We start from the raw sequence: 19,991 nt of genomic DNA on the forward strand, positions 1-19,991 counted from the left end.
GTGTTTCTCCCACTGAAAGGGATCCTAAAATCAAAACACCAAGGAATATAGTGGCCAAATGCCAGAACCCTCAGATGAAAGAAAAAATATTGCAAGCGGCTAGAAAAACCCAATTCAAGTATCAAGGAGCCACAATAAGGATCACCCAGGATCTGGCAGCATCCACATTAAAAGATCGAAGGGCCTGGAATATGATATTCCGAAAGGCTAAGGAACTTGGTATGCAACCAAAAATAACTTACCCAGCGAGAATGAGCATCTTTTTCCAGGGAAGAAGATGGACATTCAACGAAGTAAGCGAATTTCATCTATTTCTGATGAAAAAACCAGAACTTAACAAAAAGTTTGATCTACAAATATAGAACTCAAGAGAAATCTAAAAAGGTAAAGATTAATCTTGGGAACTATATTTTGACTATATAGATGTATAAAGAATACATGTATACCTTGTTCTAGAAATTGATGTGGAAAGGACATTGTACCAGAAAAAGGGTAAATTGGGGGTAGTACATCTCATGAAGAGGCATAGGAAACCTATTATATCTGAGAGAAAGAATGGAGGGGGATGAATATAGTGGGTATCTTACTGCCTTCAGAATTGGCTTTAAGTGAAAAATCTTAAGACATATTCAATCTATGGTGAAACTTCTCCCATCTCATTGAAAAGTGAGAAGGGAAAAGTGGAAAGGGAAGGAATAAGCTAAGCGGAAGGGAATACGGGAACTGGGAGGGAAAGGGGTAAGATAGGGGGAGGAACTCTAAGGCGGGGGGAGGGACACTAAAAAGGGAGGGCTGTGAGAAGCAAGGGGTGCTCACAAGCTTAATACTTGGAAGGGGGGGAAAGGGGAAAGAAGGGAGAAAAGCATAAACCGGGGTTAACAAGATGGCAAGTAATACAGAATTGGTCATTCTAACCATAAACGTGAATGGGGTAAACTCCCCCATAAAGAGGAAGCGGTTAGCAGAATGGATTAAAAGCCAGAATCCTACAATATGTTGTTTACAGGAAACACACCTGAAGCGGGGAGATACATGCAGGTTAAAGGTAAAAGGTTGGAGCAAAATCTACTATGCTTCAGGTGAAGTCAAAAAAGCAGGGGTAGCCATCCTGATCTCAGATCAAGCTAAAGCAAAAATTGACCTAATTAAAAGAGATAAGGAAGGACACTATATCTTGCTAAAGGGTAGCATGGATAATGAAGCACTATCTATATTAAACATATATGCACCAAGTGGAGTAGCATCTAAATTCTTAAAAGAGAAACTAAGAGAGCTGCAAGAAGAAATAGACAGTAAAACTATAATAGTGGGAGATCTTAACCTTGCACTCTCAGAATTAGATAAATCAAACCAGAAAATAAATAAGAAAGAAGTCAAAGAGGTAAACAGAATACTAGAAAAGCTAGATATGATAGATCTCTGGAGAAAATGTAATGGAGACAGAAAGGAATACACTTTCTTTTCAGCAGTTCATGGAACCTATACAAAAATTGACCATATATTAGGACATAAAAACCTCAAACTCAAATGTAGTAAGGCAGAAATAGTAAATGCATCCTTTTCAGACCACGATGCAATGAAAATTACATTCAACAAAAAAGCAGGGGGAAGTAGACCAAAAAATAATTGGAAACTAAATAATCTCATACTAAAGAATGATTGGGTAAAACAGCAAATCATAGACATAATTAATAACTTCACCCAAGAAAACGATAATAATGAGACATCATACCAAAATGTATGGGATGCAGCCAAAGCAGTAATAAGGGGAAATTTCATATCTCTAGAGGCCTATTTGTATAAAATAGAGAAAGAGAAGGTCAATGAATTGGGTTTGCAATTAAAAATGCTAGAAAAGGAACAAATTAAAAACCCCCAGTCAAACACTAAACTTGAAATTCTAAAAGTAAAAGGTGAGATCAATAAAATTGAAAGTAAAAAAACTATTGAATTGATTAATAAAACTAAGAGTTGGTTCTATGAAAAAACCAACAAAATAGACAAACCCTTAGTAAATCTGATTAAAAAAAGGAAAGAGGAAAATCAAATTGTTAGTCTTAAAAATGAAAAGGGAGAACTCACCACTAACGAAGAGGAAATTAGAGCAATAATTAGGAGTTACTTTGCCCAACTTTATGCCAATAAATTCGACAACTTAAATGAAATAGAAAAATACCTCCAAAAATACAGCTTGCCCAAACTAACAGAGGAAGAAGTAAATATCCTAAACAGTCCCATCTCAGAAAAAGAAATAGAACAAACTATCAATCAACTCCCTAAGAAAAAATCCCCAGGACCAGATGGATTTACATGTGAATTCTACCAAACATTTAAAGAACAATTAACTCCAATGTTATATAAACTATTTGAAAAAATAGGGATTGAAGGAGTCCTACCAAACTCCTTTTATGACACAGATATGGTACTGATACCTAAACCAGGTAGGCTGAAAACAGAGAAAGAAAATTATAGACCAATCTCCCTAATGAATATTGATGCTAAAATCTTAAATAAAATATTAGCAAAAAGATTACAGAAAATTGTCACCAGGATAATACACTATGACCAAGTAGGATTTATACCAGGAATGCAGGGCTGGTTCAATATTAGGAAAACTATTAGCATAATTGACTATATCAATAACCAAACAAACAAAAACCACATGATCATCTCAATAGATGCAGAAAAAGCATTTGATAAAATCCAACATCCATTCCTAATAAAAACACTTGAGAGCATAGGAATAAATGGACTTTTCCTTAAAATAGTCAGGAGCATATATTTAAAACCATCAGTAAGCATCATATGCAATGGGGAAAAACTGGAACCTTTCCCAGTAAGATCTGGAGTGAAGCAAGGTTGCCCACTATCACCATTATTATTTAATATCGTATTAGAAACACTAGCCTCGGCAATAAGAGTCGAGAAAGATATAAAAGGAATTAGAGTAGGCAATGAGGAAACCAAACTATCACTCTTTGCAGATGATATGATGGTATACCTAGAGAACCCCAGAGATTCTACCAAAAAGCTATTGGAAATAATTCATAATTTTAGCAAAGTAGCTGGCTACAAAATAAATCCCCATAAATCCTCAGCATTTTTATACATCACCAACAAAACCCAACAGCAAGAGATACAAAGAGAAATTCCATTCAGAATAACTGTTGATACCATAAAATATTTGGGAATCTATCTACCAAAGGAAAGTCAGGAATTATATGAGCAAAATTATAAAAAAGTCTCCACACAAATAAAGTCAGACTTAAATAATTGGAAAAATATTAAGTGCTCTTGGATCGGCCGAGCGAACATAATAAAGATGACAATACTCCCTAAACTAATCTATTTATTTAGTGCTATACCAATCAGACTTCCAAGAAAATATTTTATTGATCTAGAAAAAATAACAACAAAATTCATATGGAACAATAAAAAGTCGAGAATCTCAAGGGAATTAATGAAAAAAAAATCAAATGAAGGTGGCCTAGCTGTACCTGATCTAAAATTATATTATAAAGCAGCAGTCACCAAAACCATTTGGTATTGGCTAAGAAATAGATTAGTGGATCAGTGGAAAAGGCTAGGCTCACAAGACAGAATAGTCAATTATAGCAATCTAGTGTTTGACAAACCCAAAGCCCCTAACTTCTGGGAAAAGAATTCATTATTTGATAAAAACTGCTGGGATAATTGGAAATTAGTATGGCAGAAATTAGGCATGGACCCACACTTAACACCATATACCAAGATAAGATCAAAATGGGTCTATGACCTAGGCATAAAGAACGAGATTATAAATAAATTAGAGGAACATAGAATAATTTATCTCTCAGACTTGTGGAGGAGAAAGAAATTTGTGACCAAAGATGAACTAGAGACCATTACTGATCACAGAATAGAAAATTTCGATTACATCAAATTAAAAAGCCTTTGTACAAATAAAACTAATGCAAACAAGATTAGAAGGGAAGCAACAAACTGGGAAAACATTTTCACAGTTAAAGGTTCTGATAAAGGCCTCATTTCCAAAATATATAGAGAACTGACTCAAATTTATAAGAAATCAAGCCATTCTCCAATTGATAAATGGTCAAAGGATATGAACAGACAATTTTCAGAGGATGAGATTGAAACTATTACCACTCATATGAAAGAGTGTTCCAAATCATTATTGATCAGAGAAATGCAAATTAAGACAACTCTGAGATACCACTACACACCTGTCAGACTGGCTAAGATGACAGGAAAAAATAATGATGAATGTTGGAGGGGATGCGGGAAAACTGGGACACTAATGCATTGTTGGTGGAGTTGTGAACGAATCCAACCATTCTGGAGAGCAATCTGGAATTATGCCCAAAAAATTATTAAAATGTGCATATCCTTTGACCCAGCAGTGTTTCTATTGGGCTTATATCCCAAAGAAATACTAAAGAAGGGAAAGGGACCTGTATGTGCCCAAATGTTTGTAGCAGCCCTGTTTGTAGTGGCTAGAAACTGGAAAATGAATGGATGCCCATCAATTGGAGAATGGCTGGGTAAATTGTGGTATATGAATGTTATGGAATATTATTGTTCTGTAAGAAATGACCAGCAGGATGAATACAGAGAAGCTTGGAGAGACCTACATGAACTGATGCTAAGTGAAATGAGCAGAACCAGGAGATCATTATACACTTCGACAACGATATTGTATGAGGACATATTTTGATGGAAGTGGATTTCTTTGACAAAGAGACCTGAGTTTCAATTGATAAATGACGGACAAAAGCAGCTACACCCAAAGAAAGAACACTGGGAAACGAATGTGATCTATCTGCATTTTTGTTTTTCTTCCCGGATTATTTATACCTTCTGAATCCAATTCTCCCTACGCAACAAGAGAACTGTTCGGTTCTGCAAACATATATTGTATCTAGGATATACTGCAACATATCCAACATATAAAGGACTGCTTGCCATCTAGGGGAGGGGGTGGAGGGAGGGAGGGGAAAAAAAATCGGAACAGAAATGAGTGTCAATATAATGTAATTATTAAATAAAAAATTAAAAAAAAAAAAAAAAAAAAAAAAAAAGAAAGCTAACCGAGTGCCAGGAAAGGAGACAAGACTTGGAAAGAGATAATAAAGGATTTGGACTTTAATCCCTGTCTACTCAAGTGGTGATTACTGAACTGAAATGAAGGCTGCTCCCAGAGACCCCAATAAAACCTCAACAGAACATTACATTTTAGAGAGAACATTACAATTTTACTTAGAAACTAAGGGTGGCAAAGATCCTAACTTTTGGGATAAGAATTCATTATTTGATAAAAACTGCTGGGATAACTGGAAATTAGTATGGCAGAAATTAGGCAAGGACCCACACTTAACACCATATACCAAGATAAGATCAAAATGGGTCCATGACCTAGGCATAAAGAACGAGATTATAAATCAATTAGAGGAACATAGGATAGTTTATCTCTCAAACTTGTGGAGGAGAAAGAAATTTGTGACCAAAGATGAACTAGAAACCATTACTGATCACAAAATAGAAAATTTTGATTATATCAAATTAAAAAGCCTTTGTACAAACAAAACTAATGCAAACAAGATTAGAAGGGAAGTAACAAACTGGGAAAACATCTTCACAGTTAAAGATTCTGATAAAGGCCTCATTTCCAAAATATATAGAGAACTGACTCAAATTTATAAGAAATCAAGCCATTCTCCAATTGATAAATGGTCAAAGGATATGAACAGACAATTTTCAGATGATGAAATTGAAATTATTACCACTCACATGAAAGAGTGTTCCAAATCATTATTGATCAGAGAAATGCAAATTAAGACAACTCTGAGATACCACTACACATCTGTCAGATTGGCTAAGATGATGAATGTTGGAGGGGATGCGGGAAAACTGGGACACTGATGCATTGTTGGTGGAGTTGTGAATGAATCCAACCATTCTGGAGAGCAATCTGGAATTATGCCCCAAAAGTTATTAAATTGTGCATACCTTTTGATCCAGCAGTGTTTCTATTGGGCTTATATTCCCAAAGAGATACTAAAGAAGGGAAAGGGACCTGTATGTGCCAAAATGTTTGTGGCAGCCCTGTTTGTAGTGGCTAGAAACTGGAAAATGAATGGATGCCCATCAATTGGAGAATGGTTGAATAAATTGTGGTATATGAATGTTATGGAATATTATTGTTCTGTAAGAAATGACCAGCAGGATGAATACAGAGAGGACTGGTGAGACTTACATGAACTGATGCTAAGTGAAATGAGCAGAACCAGGAGATCATTATACACTTCGACAACGATATTGTATGAGAATGTATTCTGATGGAAGTGGATTTCTTTTACAAAGAGACCTGACTCAGTTTCAATTGATAAATGATGGACAGAAGCAGCTACACCCAAAGAAAGAACACTGGGAAACGAATGTGAACTATTTGCATTTTTGTTTTTCTTCCCGGGTTATTTTTACCTTCTGAATCCAATTCTCCCTGTGCAACAAGAGAACTGTTCAGTTCTGCAAACATATATTGTATCTAGGATATACTGCAACATATCTAACATATATAGGACTGCTCGCCATCTAGGGGAGGGGGTGGAGGGAGGGAGGGGGAAAAATCGGAACAGAAGCGAGTGCAAGGGATAATGTTGTAAAAAAATTTACCCTGGCATGGATTCTGTCAATATAAAGTTATTATAAAATAAAATAAAATATTAAAAAAATAGATTAAAAAAACAAACAAAAAAAGAAACTAAGGGTGGGGGAAGAAATTAAAAGAATAGAATCATAGATGAAAGTGTAGAACAATCTTTATCAAAAGGGAATCACAGTCTTTGCTATCAATTAGTTGATTTGACTGATAAAGTTTATAGATACCCAGTTCCAGTTCCTATTTTCAATTCTTCCATTCTTTCCCATTCTCTTTTGCAAACACCAGTAATTTGAATTTATTCACTTATTTGCTTGAGAATGCTTGATGTCACAGTTGCACATCACTGGGCCTTTTTTACTGCATTTTTATACCCTTTTCTCACCTTGTAGTCTAGGCCTGTCTGCTACCTCCATTTGTATCAATCTCATCTGCTTTTGGATTCCTATTCTCGGATTACTGCTCTAGAAAAGGGAAGGGGTGGAATAAGCATTTATTAAGTACCTAGTATATATTAGTCACTGTGCTAAGCATTTTATAAATGCTATCTCACTTGATTCAATCCTTACAACAACTCTGTGAAGTAGTTACTATTATTGTCATCTCCATTTTATATTTGGGGAAATCAAGGCAGACAATGGCTTGTTCAGGCCTACATAATTAATAAATGTCTTAGGACAGATTTGAAGTTAAGTCTTTCTGATTATAGACCCAATGCTCTATCTGTTGGCCTTGCATGGGCTTGTAAATCAAGGACAATTAGATTACACCTAGAAGTTCTAAAAGCAGTGATCATTTCAACAACTCAACCTGATTTATTAAGCATCTTTTGTAGGCATATTACAGATTATATACATATAAAAAAAGAAGTTATAAAAGAAGCTCAGTAAAAACAATACCAAACTAAGGGTGGGGGAAGAAATTAAAAGAATAGAATCATAGATGAAAGTGTAGAACAATCTTTATCAAAAGGGAATCACAGTCTTTGCTATCAATTAGTTGATTTGACTGATAGAGTTTATAGATACCCAGTTCCAGTTCCTATTTTCAATTCTTCCATTCTTTCCCATTCTCTTTTGCAAACACCAGTAATTTGAATTTATTCACTTATTTGCTTGAGAATGCTTGATGTCACAGTTGCACATCACTGGGCCTTTTTTACTGCATTTTTATACCCTTTTCTCACCTTGTAGTCTAGGCCTGTCTGCTACCTCCATTTGTATCAATCTCATCTGCTTTTGGATTCCTATTCTCGGATTACTGCTCTAGAAAAGGGAAGAGGTGGAATAAGCATTTATTAAGTACCTAGTATATATTAGTCACTGTGCTAAGCATTTTATAAATGCTATCTCACTTGATTCAATCCTTACAACAACTCTGTGAAGTAGTTACTATTATTGTCATCTCCATTTTATATTTGGGGAAATCAAGGCAGACAATGGCTTGTTCAGGCCTACATAATTAATAAATGTCTTAGGACAGATTTGAAGTTAAGTCTTTCTGATTATAGACCCAATGCTCTATCTGTTGGCCTTGCATGGGCTTGTAAATCAAGGACAATTAGATTACACCTAGAAGTTCTAAAAGCAGTGATCATTTCAACAACGCAACCTGATTTATTAAGCATCTTTTGGAGGCATATTACAGATTATATACATATAAAAAAAGAAGTTATAAAAGAAGCTCAGTAAAAACAATACCAAACTAAGGATAGGTTTTGCAATCTTTATGCATTATGTATATTATAATTTCAATTTATATAGTTTGACAAATATTAAGTGCCAGCTACTTGATGGGCACTTTAAAGGTGCTAGAAGTCACAAAGAGTTCTTTGCATTCAATTGTGGAGATACAAAATAGACATAGATTAGTAAGTTAAAAATGCATAAAAATGAATAAAAGTATGGTAATTTTGGGGGTGGATCTGAAAAGGTCTTGTCACTGAGGTAGCACTTAAGTCATTTCTTGGGGGAAATTAGGGATTTTAGGAGGTTGAGTTAAAAAAGAAATATATTATGGGTTTGGGGTGAGATTGGCTAGGTGGAAACTACTTGTATAAAAATTCTCATAACCTTCATTGCTTCTTATGTGCTGATTGACAAGAGCATGAAGAGCTGAGGCAACATTGTTATCCAAAATGAGAGAGACATCAGAGAGTTAGGCACATTAAAAAATTTACCCTGGCATGGATTCTGTCAATATAAAGTTATTATAAAATAAAATAAAATAAAATAAAATAAAATAAAATAAAATAAAATATTAAAAAAATAGATTAAAAAAACAAACAAAAAAAGAAACTAAGGGTGGGGCAAGAAATTAAAAGAATAGAATCATAGATGAAAGTGTAGAACAATCTTTATCAAAAGGGAATCACAGTCTTTGCTATCAATTAGTTGATTTGACTGATAAAGTTTATAGATACCCAGTTCCAGTTCCTATTTTCAATTCTTCCATTCTTTCCCATTCTCTTTTGCAAACACCAGTAATTTGAATTTATTCACTTATTTGCTTGAGAATGCTTGATGTCACAGTTGCACATCACTGGGCCTTTTTTACTGCATTTTTATACCCTTTTCTCACCTTGTAGTCTAGGCCTGTCTGCTACCTCCATTTGTATCAATCTCATCTGCTTTTGGATTCCTATTCTCGGATTACTGCTCTAGAAAAGGGAAGGGGTGGAATAAGCATTTATTAAGTACCTAGTATATATTAGTCACTGTGCTAAGCATTTTATAAATACTATCTCACTTGATTCAATCCTTACAACAACTCTGTGAAGTAGTTACTATTATTGTCATCTCCATTTTATATTTGGGGAAATCAAGGCAGACAATGGCTTGTTCAGGCCTACATAATTAATAAATGTCTTAGGACAGATTTGAAGTTAAGTCTTTCTGATTATAGACCCAATGCTCTATCTGTTGGCCTTGCATGGGCTTGTAAATCAAGGACAATTAGATTACACCTAGAAGTTCTAAAAGCAGTGATCATTTCAACAACTCAACCTGATTTATTAAGCATCTTTTGTAGGCATATTACAGATTATATACATATAAAAAAAGAAATATCTTTTTCTTATCACCCTACTAAACAAAAAACTGATCATGTATAAGGACATAAAAATGTAGAAAGGCAGAAATATTAAATATAATCTTTTTAGATCATAATGCAATAAAAGTTACATTTAACAGAAGGTAGTGAAAAGATAGATTAAAATTAATGGGAAACTAAATAATCCAATTCTAAAGAATAAGTGAGTCAAAGAATAAATCACAGGAAAAAAATGGTAATTTCATTAAAGAGAATGACAACAATGAGCCAACATACCAAAATTTATGAGTTGTAGCCACTTAAGTAAAAATTTGTTCTCTAAATTCTTACATTAATAAAAAGAAAAAGAACAGATTAAAAATATAGAAAAAGAACAAATAAAAAATCCCTAATTAAGCACCAAATTGGAAATCCTGAAAATCAACAGTGAGATCAGTAAGATTTAAAGTAAAACTTTTTACAAAACTATTGAGATAATAAATAAATCTTGGAATTGTTTTTGTGAAAAACAAACAAATAATCCAATAAGAGAGATAAGCCATTGGTTAATTTGATTAAAAAAAGAAAGAAAATCATATATCTAATATTAAAAATGAAAAGGATGAAATTACCACCAACAAAGAAGAAATTAAAGCAATCATTAGGAAATATTTAGCCAATGTATGCTAATAACTCTAGTGATATATGAGTGAAATTGATGCAGTATGGGTACATAAATTACCCAAATTGACAGATCAGGAACATAGAATGCTAGATAACTGCATCTTAAAAAAAAAAGAAATATATTATGGGTTTGGGGTGAGATTGGCTAGGTGGAAACTACTTGTATAAAAATTCTCATAACCTTCATTGCTTCTTATGTGCTGATTGACAAGAGCATGAAGAGCTGAGGCAACATTGTTATCCAAAATGAGAGAGACATCAGAGAGTTAGGCACATTAAAAAATTTACATATAATACAGAATTAATAAATTATGTCGTAAAACTATAATTTATATGGTCAGAACAACTTGTTGCTTCAATTTGAGCTTGTATTGATGCTTCCCATCTCCCAGCTTCACTGGAATGTTCCAAGAAGCCAGTCATTACAGTTTAGTCACCCACAGAGACTGATCTGAAAATCAGAAAGCAGCTAGAGCAGGGGAGCCCACACAGACTATTCCTTTGTATGTGTGTGCTTTATTTAATATTTTAATTTTCTTCAGTTACATGTAAAACAATTTATATTTATTTTTAAAACTTTGAGTTCCAGATTCTCCCTCTTCCTTCCAACTTAAGTGAGTTATAGGAAGAATTAGAATACAAGACTATACTAATGAAGGACCTTAACTGTCTCCTCTGGGAACTTGATTAAACCTAACCAAAAAATAAACAAGACTGAGGACATAAATACACTATTAGAAAAGTTAGTTAGGACAAACCATTAAAAAAACTAAATGGAAACAAAAAGAAATATCTTTTTCTTATCACCCTACTAAACAAAAAACTGATCATGTATAAGGACATAAAAATGTAGAAAGGCAGAAATATTAAATATAATCTTTTTAGATCATAATGCAATAAAAGTTACATTTAACAGAAGGTAGTGAAAAGATAGATTAAAATTAATGGGAAACTAAATAATCCAATTCTAAAGAATAAGTGAGTCAAAGAATAAATCACAGGAAAAAAATGGTAATTTCATTAAAGAGAATGACAACAATGAGCCAACATACCAAAATTTATGAGTTGTAGCCACTTAAGTAAAAATTTGTTCTCTAAATTCTTACATTAATAAAAAGAAAAAGAACAGATTAAAAATATAGAAAAAGAACAAATAAAAAATCCCTAATTAAGCACCAAATTGGAAATCCTGAAAATCAACAGTGAGATCAGTAAGATTTAAAGTAAAACTTTTTACAAAACTATTGAGATAATAAATAAATCTTGGAATTGTTTTTGTGAAAAACAAACAAATAATCCAATAAGAGAGATAAGCCATTGGTTAATTTGATTAAAAAAAGAAAGAAAATCATATATCTAATATTAAAAATGAAAAGGATGAAATTACCACCAACAAAGAAGAAATTAAAGCAATCATTAGGAAATATTTAGCCAATGTATGCTAATAACTCTAGTGATATATGAGTGAAATTGATGCAGTATGGGTACATAAATTACCCAAATTGACAGATCAGGAACATAGAATGCTAGATAACTGCATCTTAAAAAAAAAAGAAATTGAACAAGCCATTAATGAACCTTTTAAGAAAGGGAATTAATGAAAAAAAATCAAATGAAGGTGGCCTAGCTGTACCAGATCTAAAATTATATTATAAAGCAGCAGTTACTAAAACCATTTGGTACTGGCTAAGAAATAGAGTAATGGATCAGTGGAATAGGTTAGGTTCACAGGACAAATAGTCAATAACTATAACAATCTAGTTTTTGACAAACCCAAAGACCCCAGCTTTTGGGATAAGAATTCATTATTTGACAAAAATTGCTGGGAAAATTGGAAATTAGTATGGCAGAAACCAGGCATTGACCCATAACTTAACACTGTACACCAAGATAAGGTAAAAATGGGTTCATGATCTAGACATAAAGAATGAGATTATAAATAAATTAGAAGAATATAGCATAGTTTACCTCTCAGACCTGTGGTGGAAGAAGGAATTTGTGACCAAAGAAAAACTAGAGATCATTATTGATCACAAAATAGAAAATTTTGATTATATCAAGTTTAAAAGCTTTTGTACAAACAAAACTAATGCAGACAAGATTAGAAGTGAAGCAATAAACTGGGAAAACAGTTTTTCAGTCAAAGGTTCTGATAAAGACCTCATTTCCAAAATATATAGAGAATTGACTCCAATTTATAAGAAATCAAGCCATTCTCCAGTTGATAAATGGTAAAAGGATATAAAACAGTTTTCAGATGAAGAAATTGAAATTATATCTAGTCATCTGAAAAGATGCTCCAAATCATTATTGATCAGAAAAATGCAAATTAAGACAACTCTGAGATACCACTACACACCTCTCAGATTGGCTAAGATAACAGGAAAAGATAATGATGAATGTTGGAAGGGATGTAGAAAACTGGGATACTGATACATTGTTGGTGGAATTTTGAATGAATCCAACCCTTCTGGAGAGCAATTTGGAACTATCAAACTGTGCATGCTCTTTGATCCAACAGTGTTATCACTGGGTTTATATCCAAAAGAGATCTTTAAAAAGGGAAAGGGACTTGTATATGCAAAAATGTTTGTGGCAGCCCTTTTGTTGTGGCTAGAAACTGGAAATTGAATGTATGCCCATCAATTAGAGAATGGTTGAATAAATTGTGGTATATAAATGTTAAGGATTATTATTGTTTTATAAGAAATGACCAGCAGGATGAATGCAGAGTTAGCTTAGAGAGACTTCCATAAACTGGATGCTAAGTGAAATGAGCAGAACCAGGAGATCATTATACACTTCAACAAAAATACTATATGGTGATTAATTCTGATGGACGTGGCTCTCTTCAACAAAGATATGATCCAAATCAGTTCTAATTGTTCAGCATTGAAGAGAACCAGCTACACGCAGAGAAAGAACACTGGGAAATGAGTGTGGACCCACAACATAGCATTCCCACTCCTTCTATTATTGTCTGCTTACATTTTTGTTTTCCTTATCAGATTATTTTTACCTTCTTTCTAAATCTGATTTTTCTTGTGCAGCAAGATAACCATATCAATAAGTATACATATATTGTATTTAACATCTATTTTAACATATTTAACATGTATTCGACTACCTACCATCTAGGGGAGGGTGTGGGAGGAAGGAAGGGAAAAGTTGGAACAGAAGGTTTTGCAAGGGTCAGTGTTGAAAAATTACCCATGTATATGTACATATGTTTTGTAAATAAAAAGCTATAATAAATAATACTAGATTTCAAATTATACTATAAAGCAGTAATCATCAAAATCATCAAGTAACTGTTCAAGAGTGTCAAGTAACTTTTTAAGAGTGTAAGTTGCAGAAAGTTCCCGACTTTCCAATAGCAGTGGGAATATCTTCACTGCATATTCTTTTTACAAAAAAAAAAAAAAATAGGGGTATGAAAAGAAAGTATATAAACACAGATGTATTTCCTCACGATAGAGGAGAGTTTGGACTATTTCCTTATGATGGAAATGAGAATTTAAACTTTATTATATTTACTGTTATCTTCTAACTTTTATTTGCCCTTTGGATCCAAACAGAATGGTTGGATCAATCCACAACTCCATTAGTGTCCCAGTTTTCCCATTACACCCCCCCCAACATTTATCATTATATTTTTCTATCATCTTGGACAATCTGATAGGTGTGAAGTGATATATTTCCTCATGATATGGAAGGGAATTGGATTATATTGTATCCCCTGTTATCTTCTAGCTTTAAAATTCTATGATTCTATTATTTATTTTTCATGTCATATCTGCTACTGATGTAGTTAACCTTTTTCATCTATCCGCATAAATGATGTACCTTAATTTATAGAGATTTGGAGGTAGAAGTATCAGCTGGGCATGCATTGAAAATTATAAAGAACTTTTCCTTATCTCAAATACATATGTGTGAGTGTACATTATATACATATTTATATATGTATGCACAAATATAAATTGATTCTCTTTCCATTAACATTGAAATATTTTAATCATCATAGAAGTGAACTGTTTTAAAAACATATACTTGTGGGTTTAAACAGACATCTTATTCAGTAGGAAAAAACATGGACACCCATTTGTCACTCATCAATCCTTCTCAATGAAAGATGAATATGTTACTCGTGAAACTGACAGAATAGTAGTAGACAGAAACATGGCCGTGTCATTTCTCTGGGTCAGCACTTTAGACTCTTTCTCATTGATGTCTTTATCTAAAGTATCATCAATATCTGAAGGGCCTATTACTTTTTATGAAAAGTTTAAATTCTAGAGTGATTTTCAAGGCTGAAAATACCAGGTAGGTGAACATTGAAACTGAGAGATTTGGTGACTATATGGCCACATCAAGAATCTTGTCCTTAAGGATGATTTACAGGACCTCAATGTTGGTATCACTGATGCCTGGAACATTACCATTGCCTCTGAAACTAACAGTGTCCATCCACCTGATACTATAATTTCAAATAAGATTTACATGTTTTTAAACTATATCTGCTAATGCACAGATAGAATATCATTGAGGAAGTTCTCTTTTTAGATTTCCTCACTGATAATAAGCTAATATGGTCTATAGTCACAGAAAATAAAATTTAAGAGAATCTTTCCAATGAAGATTTTAAGGAACATGAGTCATAGGATCTCTTTTTCATTTCTCATGAAAAGCTAGGGCTCAGTGAAGGGCAATTTAATTGATTAATATTTTGAAAAATAGTTCCTGTTAAAAGAAAGCTTAATGGAAACATGAAGCATTTGCAATGTTATTATTTTGAAAGTGCTTTCAGATATCCATTAAGAGTAAAATATAAGAGTAATAGAGAGTTCACTTATATTTCAATGAAATTCTTGGGAATAAAGTTCATTCAACAAGCAAGCAAACATAGTAAGAGGAGGTCCAATTGTTATCTACAGAACTATTTAGCAATAAGGTAAATAGTGGGGTGGAGGTGGAGAGAAATCTGACAGTGATCTGAAACAATGTCACATGAAGAAGTATCACTGTCTAGGAAGGCATGTTTGAAAGGGAAGAACTGGAAGAAAAAAACATTATTGCATACATTGCATTATTACATATTACATAAATGGGATCTTTAGGACTGATTAATTTACAAAATCCTCCAAATTAGAGAATTAGTTGATGTAATATTTGCTATTTTCTTCTTCCCCAAAACAAACATGTTTACCTAGGCATGTTGACCAAGAAAATCTCTAGCCCATTTCATAGTATCTTCTTTCCTTCAATATCTATTACAATAATTGACTTAATTATAACCCTTTCTCTGCTGTTATGCACTCTTCTAATTTTGTATCAATGTTTATCACCTGTATGACATTTGTCTATCTTTACTGGAGGCAGTCAGGGTTGGGTGTCTTATCCAGGTTCATACAACTAGAAAGAGTCTGAGACTGGATTTGAACTCAGGACATCTGGGCCAGTGCTTTATCCACTAAGCCATCCAGCTAACCTATACCTGTATGATTTTATCCATTTCACTTACCTTGCTTGGTCTTAACTTTCTCCTCTATAAAATGAGGCAGCTGGTCTAGATGAAGTTGCTTCTAGCTATAGAGATTACCCTATGATCTCTATATAATTCATCTCTAAACCTCCCTGAATTCAAGGTGCCTTGGATTACCCTTTTTACTTGCTCTCTCTAACATGTCTAACTAAAAGTAAGTTTCCTTATGCCACCACATTTCCACTAAAACCACATTAACTTTCTCATCTCAACTAAGACTTGGTTTTGATGTGGTTAGTGGCAGTGCAGAGAGTTGTGAGACGCAAGTCCAACATGAAAAGAATTCACGAACCCGAAAAGTTTGAATGGCAAAAGGGAAGTTTATTCTATTCTCAGTATTGCTTCTATGCCAGAAGATGGGGGTATCATGCTTCATCACTGGTTCACTGGAATTGTAATTCCATTATCAAAGTTCTTTTCTTTAAAAGATTTTGGCTTTACATTGTGGTTTTTATTTTATAAATTGTTCTTCTTTGCTTGCTTTACTATTCATCACTTCACAAAAATGGATTCTTTGAAACTATTCTTTTTATCACTTCTTTGGGCAAAACAATATTCCATTACATTCATATACCATCTTTATTCAACCATTCCTCAGTTGTTAGACATTCTTAGTTTCTAGTTTTTTACTACTATAAAGAGATGCTATAAATATTTTTGTATGTTTCATTCACTTTCTTCTTTCTCTAATTTCTTTGGAGTATAATCCTAGAAGGAGCATAGCTACATTTCATAGTTTAATGATTTTTAAGACATCGTGCCAAATTGCTTTCTAGAATGGCCAGACCAATTTGCAAGCTGACCAATAGTGAATTGCTATTCCTGTTTTCTATCTAATATGTCATATTCTTCCTTTGTTAATTTTGCCAATATAAGTGAGAAATAGAATCTCAGAGTTGCTTTAATTTGAATTTCTTTAATTATTAATGATTTGAAGCTTTTTAAAAAATATGTTGTAGATAACCTGAATTTCTCCTTTTGAAAACTGCCTGATCAATGCCAAGAAATCATTGTACACAGGAAAAGCAGTACTGAAATGATGCGAAAGACTAAGCTATTCTGATCCATATAATGGTTTAAGACAATTCCAAAAGACTCATGATAAAAAAAAAATATCTTCCACCTCTAGAGGGAAAACAATGAACTCTAAGTGCAAATTTGTTGTTGTAAAATTTAATTTGTTTATTTAATATTTTTCTCCTAGTTACATTCAAAACAATTTTTTACATTTGTTTTTAAGAGTTTTTTATTTTATTTTATTTATTTATTTATTTATTCTAAAGGATAGTGTACTTCTCAGATTTGTGGAGAAAGAAGCAATCTTGGGCCAAAGAAGAACTAGAGTACAATATATGATGCAAAATGGATAATTTTGATTATATTAAATTAAAAAGGTTTTGTACAAACAAAACTAATGCAGACAAGGTTAGATGGAAAAAAAATTTACATTCAAGGGTTCTGATAAAGATCTAATTTCTAAAATATATAGAAAATTGACTCAAATATATAAGAATTCAAACCATTCTCTAATTGATAAATGGTCATAGGATAAGAACAGACAATTTTTGAATGAAGAAATTGAAACCATTTCTAGTCATATGAAAATGTTTTGTAATTCAGTATTGATAAGAAATGCAAATTAAGACATCTCTGAGGTACCATTACATATCTCTCAGAGTGGCTAAGATAACAGAAAAAGATAATGATAAATGTTGGAGAGGATGTGGAAAAACTGGGACACTAATAAAGTGTTAGTGAAATTGTGAATTGATTCAATCATTCTGGAGAACAATTTAGAATTATGCCCAAAGGGCTGTCAAACTATGCATATCCTTTGTTCCAAGCAGTGTCTCTATTGAGCCTTTATCCCAAAGAGATCATAAAGGAAGAAAAGGGACCCACATATACAAAAATGTTTGTAACAGCCCTTTTTGTAGTGGCAAGAAACTGGAAACTGAGTGGATTCCCATCAGTTATAGAATGGCTGAATAAGTTATGATATATGAATGTTATGGAATATTATTGTTCTATAAGAAATGACTAGGCCTTCAGAAAGGCTTGGAAAGACTTACATAAACTGATGCTAAGTGAAGTGAGCAGAACCAGGAGATCATTGTACACAGCAACAACAGAATCATATGATGATCAATTCTGATGCATGTGGCTTTTTTCAGCAGCAACGTGATTCAGGCCAGTTCCAATGATCTTTTGATGAAGAAAGCCATCTGCACCTAAAGAGAGGACTGTGGGGACTGAAAGTGCATCACAACATAGTATTTTGTTGTTGTTGCTGTTTTCTTGCATTTTGTTTTTTTTTTCATTTTTTTCTTTTTGATCTGAGTTTTCTTGTGTAGCATGATAACTGTGGAAATATATATAGAAGAATTGCACGTTTAACATATATTGAATTACTTGCCATCTAGAGGAAGTATTGGAGAGAAAAGAGGGGAAAAATTTGGAACACAAGTTTTGCAGGTGTGAATTCTGAAAATTATCTAAGCATATGTTTTGAAAATAAAAATCTTTAATAACTAAAAAAAAGGATTTTAAAATTCTAGCCTCTCTTCTTTATCCCCACCCACAATTAAGAAAACCACATGTGAAGTTGTGGAAAACATTTCCATAAAAGTCAAGTTGTAGAAGAAAACATAGATCTCTCACTCTGATGACAATAAAAACCCTTAAGAAAAATTAAGTTAGAGAGAGAGAGAGAGAGAAAGAGAGAGAGAGAGAGAGAGAGAGAGAAAGAGAGAGAGAGAGAGAGAGAGAGAGAAAGAGAGAAATAGAAAATGCTTCAATCTGTATTCAGATTCAATTAGTTCCTTCTCCAGGTATGGATAGGATTTTTCATTATAAGTCCTTCAGAGTAGTTGTGGATGATTGTATTACTAAGAATAACAGTCATTTATGCTGGCCATCCAAGGACATTGCTGTTACTTTGTATATAGTATATTTCACTTTTTTCATACAGGACTTTTCAAGTTTATTTTTTTCCCCACTAGAGTATCCTATTCATCATTTCCCAGAGAATAATAATATTCCATCAGAGAAACTTGTCTTGAAATTTTTTTTATAATGACTATTGCTAATTGTATTTCCCCCTATTTATTCTATCTCTCCTTTTACCCTGTCCCTCCTCAAAAATGTTTTACTACTGACCACTCCCTCCCCCCATAAAATCTCTGTTTTAAAATTCTCTCCCTCTTCCTATAACTCATCCCCCTCCTATTTTCTTGCAGGGTAAGCTAGATTTCTATACTCCTGTTGAGTATGTACATTATTTTCTATTTAAATCAATTCTATCAGAATAAGATTCTCTGAATACAAATTTGAAGCACTATTTTTTTTTTACTTTTTAAATTTTTCTCTTGTCTTTTTGCAATAAAATCAATATGAAAATATGTTGTGAATGATTTCACATGTATAATTGACACATTGCTTGCCTTCTCAAGATGTGGGAAAGAGGCTAGAGGATGAAAGAAAATTTGAAACTCAAATTTTAAAAATAATTTTAAAAATGATTAAAAGATAAATTTAAAGAAACCTATCCTTAACCCTTTTTGTAGTGGCTAGAAACTAGAAATTGAATGGATGCCCATCAATTGGAAAATGGCTGAGTAAATTGTGGTGTATAAATGTTATGGAATATTATTGTTCTATAAGAAATGACCAGGCTTTCAGAGAGGCCTGGAGAGACTTACGTGAACTGATGCTAAGTGAAATGAGCAGAACCAGGAGATCATTATACATTATAACAACAATACTATATGAGGATCAATGAGGATGGAAGTGGATAACTTCGGCAATGAGAGGATCCAAATCAGTTCCAATTAATCAGTGATGAACAGAACCAGCTATACCCAGTAAAAGAACACTGGAAAATGAGTGTGGACCACAACATAGCATTTGCACTCTTTCTTTTGTTGTTTGCTTGCATTTTTGTTTTTCTTTTCAGGTTATTTTTACCTTCTTTCTAAATCCAATTTTTCTTGTCAACAAGATAACTATATAAATATGTATATATATATTGTATTTAACATACATTTTAACATGTTTAACATGTATGGGACTCTG

At 33.0% G+C, this 19,991-nt stretch overlaps 1 pseudogene; it reads left to right on the forward strand.

Annotated features, from left to right (window-relative positions):
• Window positions 1-14,899, forward strand: part of LOC127557361 (NXPE family member 4-like) — a 95,226-nt pseudogene extending 80,327 nt beyond the window's left edge.
• Window positions 14,900-19,991: the final 5,092 nt, after the last annotated feature.

Source organism: Antechinus flavipes, chromosome 3, assembly GCF_016432865.1.
Source record: "Antechinus flavipes isolate AdamAnt ecotype Samford, QLD, Australia chromosome 3, AdamAnt_v2, whole genome shotgun sequence".
In the NCBI taxonomy this organism is placed as follows: Eukaryota; Metazoa; Chordata; class Mammalia; order Dasyuromorphia; family Dasyuridae; genus Antechinus; species Antechinus flavipes.